Here is a 6544-nt window from a genome sequence, read left to right as displayed (position 1 = left end):
CGCTCCAGGCTCCGAGCTGTCAGCACAGAGCCTGACGTGGGGTTCGAAGCCATGAACCGTGAGATCATGATCTGAGTCAAAGTGGGACGTTTAACTGACTGAGCCACCCTGGTGCCCCTCTGACACATCTGGTTTATTTTATTTTATTTTTCTAATGTGTTTTGCTTTTGAGAGAGAAAGAGAGTGTGGGAGAGGAGGGGAGGCGCAGAGAGAGAGAGAGGGAGATAGAGGACCCAGAGCAGGCTCTGTGCTGACAGCAGAGAGCCTGATGCGGGGCTTGAACCCACGGACTGGGAGATGCTGACCTGAGCCAAAGTCAGACGCTTAACTGACTTTGCCACCTGGGTACCCCTCACGCATGGGTTTTTAAATCCCAAGCGATTAACTCAGTTCCTCAGTAGCGGCTTGTTGAGCACCAATACCGGCTAAGGGCTTGGGCTGCCGGTTCTTGTCCTCAAAGCACTTGAATCTAGTTAAGAAACATACCCCTACAACTATAAGGTCAAGGCAGCGCTATTATGTCCATAAAGGCATAAATATATTGAGACATTTTATTAACCACTGACAAAACGATTCCTCTTAGAGGTTGTTGGCACTTTGGTCATGTCGACTCCCCCCCCCCCCCTTCACCCATGTTCCCAGGTCTGTAGCGGACCACACCCACAGATGTCTCCTGTGCATCAAATTTTACTTTGGGTGGGTGTTGGGATTCAAAGATGTGGCGAAACCCATGGAGTGCCAGCATGTGCTATGAGGAAGGACCCCCGAGAAAGAGGTGATGGCGAGGACGTGCCCACGTCCCCACCCCTGCCCGAGACGGTTTCAGAACAGAGATCTCACGGGAGGCTCTGGAATTTCCTGAGGCCATGGGACAAGGACGGAGTGACTGTGCTAAGCCAGTGGTTCTCAAACTTTGCTGTGTTTGTGTAGTACAGTCACTTGGGCAGTTTATCGAACTCTCCCTTGTCAAGCTGGCATCTCAGATTATTTCATCACAATCCCTAGGGGCGGGACCCAGAGGTCAACATGTTCTAAAACTCCCTCAAGAGATTGTAGGGCAGCTGAAGTTGGGGACCGGTGATCTTAAGTGCTTCTGAAACTTTCGTGTCTAATACAAGTCATGTGGGAATCTCCTTAAAATGCAGATTCTGAATCAGCAGATCTGGGTGGGGCTAAGATACAGCATTTCTAACCTGCTGCCAGATGAGGTCTATGTTCTTGTCTACAAAACAGCAAGGTCTAGCTTTCAAGGTGCTGGAAGACGCTGCTTTGTTGCTGGGCTAGGTGAAGTTCTCTGAAGTTCAGAGGCTGGAAAGTTGACTGCCTGCTGGGAGGACACGAGCAGGCAGGCCCCGGGGAGAAGAAACGGTAAAGCAGGAACGGGAAGGACAGGTGAGATTTTAAAAGCTGAGAAGGGAAGAAACAGATTTCAACAGGAAAACAACCCTGTCTTGTCCCCAACAAAAGGCCTATGTTTGGGGAAAGGAGCTCCCTGTGCAGGGTAGAAACTAACAAGACAGCCAGAAGGAAGCACTGAGCTAAGACAGTAGGGGTGGGACTCTGGCTTGAGAGGCCCTGGAAAGCTCAAGTTTTTGACTTGGACCACAGCTTTCTGAAAACAACTAGTGACTTATCCGTGCAACTAAAATAGCTAAGGATAGGAATACACCCAGGCAGTCAAGCCCGGAGGGCCTTGCAAACAGCGGACATTTGGGTGTGAAAACGGATTAAGTCGAGCCAGATGGGTTTTGAAAAACACTGAGGTTCTGACTTGAGCTACTGCTCCTAGAGTAGGGTTGAGGAGAAATGGCGACAAACCCAAAGCAGCAAAAATACTAACACTTGCTCTTCTTGGAAAGAAAAATGTAACTTCTCCTGTCTTATCTCCCCTGTTTCGCTATCACCATGTACCAGATCCAAAATCCTCAGCTAACGTGTCTGAGCAATTTGGCAGGCCCCTGAATTAGAGCCCGAGATCTTGTGATTTTCCCCACGTCCCCTGAATATCAGTGCCCCCGCCTTTGAACCTTTGAGCGTTTTTAGGATTAGAGCACCCCATCTTGTTCCAATCCTATCTGCCACCAGCCCTCCATGCTGGCTGTTCTTTGTCATCCAAACAGATCCTGAGCACACAGACCACATCTCCGTCCCTCCTCATGGCCCCCCTGAGGTTGTAAGGCAGGTGCTGGCTCTTTGTAAACCTGTTTTGGCTAACCCTGACATGCACAGCTTCCTTCCACTCTCTGCCCTGCTCGTTCATGCTGGATGCATGTACAACATAAACTCTTAGTCTTTGACTTCGTGGTTTCTTTGGCTGGCTGTTACCCGTATCCCCTTCCCAAGTTTGGGGAATTTGTCACTGTATGTGTCTGGAAGTCCCGAGAGTCCACCTCCCTTGACAGCCAAAAAGGATGAATTCTAAGCTGCCTTCTTGACCCCACTATGCATTTGCGGACACGTAGCTTGACTTAGCAAATCAGATGCCCCTACCCCAGGTCTCCGATTTCAAGGTAGAAGAGAAAGAGGACTTTCTTCTTTCAAAAAATTCCTTTAAGTTGATTAGAGCCGGTTTCCCTTCCTTCTCAGGTCGGGATGTGGCAGGTTTGTGCCAGGAAGGCAGGCAGGCATGGGTGCAGTCCCCAAGTCTGTGTGGTTGTCAAGTTGCCACTGCTCTGTGCCTCCTCTGAGAGCCCACACCAGGGCCACTGGCCATCCTGGTTTTCCTGGGATGGAGGGGGTTTCCCGGCATGTGGGACTGGGGGAGCTAAAACCGGGACGGGCAAAGCTGAATGGTTGGTCAACGCGGTCTGAGCCCTGGGAACCTAAAAGAGTTTGCTGTTCCACTTGCCTGTAACTGAGGATACATCAATATGTCCTGGAGGAAAGAAGGATCCCAAAAACACACTCCCCAGAGAGAGCTTTCTCAAATCCAGGGCTCTCTGCAGGAAGTGCTCAGCGATTTTCTAGAGTGGCTCAAAATATTTGATGGGAGCAGAGGTGGATTTGCCAAGAAGCTACTGAAGCTTGGGCTTCAGAGGCCTTCACTGGCCCTAGGAGGCCCTGGGAGGGACCCAGGGGGCATTCACAGCATATGTTTTGCTGTGTTTCTGTTTTTTCATAAAAGTAAGATTTATTTTTAGTGTCGGCGGTTAAGGTGCCTATCTCTTTCCTTTCTGACTTGCCCTCCTGTCAAGAGCGGGGTGTGGAGGGAGGGTCCACGGTTGTTGTTGGAAATTCTGCCAAGAGGAAGGAAAGCTGAGACACATTTAATTTGGGTGTAGTGGGATGTGTTTATGTAGTCACTGTCACTTCTTGTGTAGTTGAGCTGTTGCTGGCAGAGCTGGTGTGGAAAATGCTTATCACTCATATGGAGAGTTTTATCTGATGCCTTGCCCAAGGTGCTTCTTGAACGCCCAGGAAAGAAGTGTTGAGTTATCCATACCTTCCAAGCCTGGAAGTGGGTGTGGGGAGGGATTAATAGAAAACCCTGAAAAAGAGGAGAACTGCCTTCAAACACAAGCATGGGTCTCTCGTGAAGGAAGAACCAGATGAGCAATAAATGAATTCTGTCTATACAGAGAGGGGCTTTGGGGAGCAGGTGCATTCCTCTCTTGGATGCTTTGTTTTGGACTCGATTGGTTGAACTTGAAACTGCCTCTTAGTTGGGCCATAGAACAAGTCTGGGAGCCTGAGAGTATAACAGGAGCTACATGTGAGATGAAAGTTTGAAGAATGTACACGGTAGGATGCAACATCTCTGATGTCAGAGGTTCTGCTCGCAGAGAAGGCATGCTGCAGTCACGGCAGGTGCCCTCCCCCAAATGAGCTCATGCTTCTAGCACAATGCCCGGTTTACCCCGGCACTGCTGATAAAAAACAGCACCTTCCATAGTTCTGGGTTTTGCCGCCTGGGAACTCCTCAAGGGCAAGGTCTCATTGATGAGGATTCTATCAGCCGCACCTGGCAGGGTGCCTGGATCCCGAAGTAGGCTCTCAAGAAGTGTTTGCTGAATTCGGTGAAAATAACCATGCGACTTCTATGACCGCAACAGCACCCAGTGCCCTGCTAATGAACAAAGGTTAAGAACGTTCAGGTGCTCTTAGAGTGAAAGGATTCCGTAGAAAACCAGCTGAGGGTGTTCTGGCACCACAGGTCCTTTCCCCTCCCAATGCCAGGGAATGTGGACAGACAACTGTATGTGCCCAAGGCTGGGGTCTCTGTGGTCAGGATGGAAGCAAGGGTAGCAGGACTTGCCGCACCCTGGGTAGAAGCCAAAAGAAGAGAGAAAGGTGTTGCGGGAAGTTAGAAGCAAAAGAGGAAAAAGAAAACCATTGCACTGAAATGAAATGCACGTATATTACTGCAATTACACATTTGAGTAAGATGGTACATAAAGATGTAAACACGAAACGATTTTTAAAAATTTCTAATGTTTACTTTTTTTTTTTTTTTTTTTGAGAGAAAGAGACTGAGCACGAGTGGGGGAGGGGGAAGGAGAGGGAGGCACAGAATCCAAAGCAGGCTCCAGGCTCTGAGCTGTCTGTCAGCCCAGAGCCCGACGCGGGCATCAGACTCCCAAACCGCGAGATCCTGACCTGAGGGGAAGTCAGATGCTTACCCAACTGAGCCACCCGGGAGCCCCACTGCATACCAATTTAAAAAAGCTCTTAAATCAGGGCGCCTGGATGGCTCAGCTGGCAAAGTGTTGGAATCTTGGTTTTGGCTCAGGGGATGATCCCACCGTTCATGGGTTCGAGCCCCTCATTGGGCTCTGTACTGTTGGAGCCTGCTTGGGTTTCTCTGTTTCCCGCTCTGCCCCTTGCCTGTGTTCTCATTTTCTCTTTCTCTCTCTCTCTCTCTCTCTCTCTCTCTCTGAAAATAAACTGAAAAAAAAATTTTTTTTTAAAAAAAATCTCTTACAGCTGCGATGCTTAGGTGGGTAGGTGGTGACAGCCTGGTACCATGAACACCTCTGGGTGCACTGCCCGGTTTGAATTAATGTATAAAACCAATTGGGCTACAGCTGAGGACAGACGCTGTTGTGCTACGCTCTTCCAGGTGAAACACTGAGCAGTGAGGGGCCAGAGAAGGGCTCTAGAGCCTGGCATACCTTACTTTGAGCCAGAAGAGGTGTCCAATAATGATCATGTCAACCTGCAAACGGAGAATGGAGTTTCCTGGGACTGGGGACACTTTGCCCAGTGAGCATGAAGGCACCACGAAGGAAGTGAGAAGTTCTGAAGGGCCACGGAGGAAACGTGTGCGATAATTATGTGTGTGAGGAAACCCCCTGAGGAAGGCCATGAGATGGGGTGTACCATGGACAGTTGAGGACCACCCCTTGTTTAAGTCAACATGGTAACTTTCTTGGCTTCCCTGGAGTTTGTGTGTATGTGTGTGTGTGTGTTTCCCCCTCCATTTCCCCCCTTTCACCCTAACTTCAGAAATGATTTCAAATTTTCCGAGACGTTGCAAGAATAGTACCCAGGTTCACCAGTTATTAGGGTTTTGCCACATTTGCATTACCGATCTAAGTACATATGTTTTCTTTCTACATTATTTGAGAGCAAGTTGTAGGCCTCCTGTCTGCTTTACCCTTACATATCTCCACATATTCATCCAGAGATAAAAAACTGTTTTACATAACTATGTTATATGGATCAAAATTAGGAAATTTAATATGGACACATGTTACCCAATATATACCTTGTATTCAAATTTTGACGATTGTCCCAATATGTCCTATATATTTAGCACTGTCCGATGGAAGCTTCTGCCATGATGGAAAAGGCTGTTGGGTGCTTAAAATGGGCTTAGTGTGACTGAGGAAGTCAAATTTTAATTATATTAATAATTAATTATATACAATTTAAATTAGTTTTAATTTAAATAGCCACACGTCCCAGTGGCTAGTGGCTAACATGCAGGTTCCATCGTCCTGGCTTTTAAATGTATAATTCTGAAACCTGAGCACTATCAAGAGAGTTCCCCTTTCTCGGAGATCACAGACTGGGGGTCCACCAGCTGAGTAAGGCCGTCAGATGTGTTTTGTTTAGCCAGCACAGTGCTTTCTTAAAAAAGAAGTTGAATGAGTTGCCTACATTTAAAAGCTCTGCAGTTGCAAAAAAAAAAAAAAAAAAAAAGGTTCTGTAATTGCATACGACATTTGGAATGCCTGGCTTCGCATGAAAAATCAGAAGGCCTAGTGACACGGCACCTCCTTCCTACAGGCCTGCTCCTTTCCGTGGGCCTGTGGGCCTCAAGGTGCCTCCCAGGCCCACCCCAGCAGGGTATCTAGATCCACCTCCCTGGGGTGTGATCCACAGGTGCCTTCGCTGGGACCTCATTGCTCTCCCCAGGGTCCCACCTCAGGGATGAAGGTGGGGGCAGGCTCTGCCAGCCAGACAGAAAACGCTTCTCCGTGGGTGGTACCATTTTCCCTCAGATCTGTTGCATGATAGGGACAACGTCGCATTCCAAAATTCTTTTCTCTGAGGAGTTTCTTCTCCCTTGGGTGAAATTCCAAGGATTCCCTGTGGCATG

The 6544-nt window shown here is 48.4% G+C and overlaps 1 long non-coding RNA gene across 1 annotated transcript; it reads left to right on the top strand.

Moving 5' to 3' along the window:
* The first annotated feature begins 1046 nt into the window (after positions 1–1046).
* LOC131511753 (uncharacterized) lies at positions 1047–5382 on the top strand. Its single transcript, XR_009261712.1, has 2 exons — positions 1047–1392; positions 5060–5382. It is a non-coding gene; the product is annotated as an uncharacterized LOC131511753 (long non-coding RNA).
* Positions 5383–6544: the final 1162 nt, after the last annotated feature.

The sequence above is a fragment of the Neofelis nebulosa genome, chromosome 5, assembly GCF_028018385.1.
Source record: "Neofelis nebulosa isolate mNeoNeb1 chromosome 5, mNeoNeb1.pri, whole genome shotgun sequence".
Lineage (NCBI taxonomy): Eukaryota > Metazoa > Chordata > Mammalia > Carnivora > Felidae > Neofelis > Neofelis nebulosa.
Note: the sequence above shows the minus strand (reverse complement) of the source record. Positions and strands in the feature narration are given on the sequence as shown.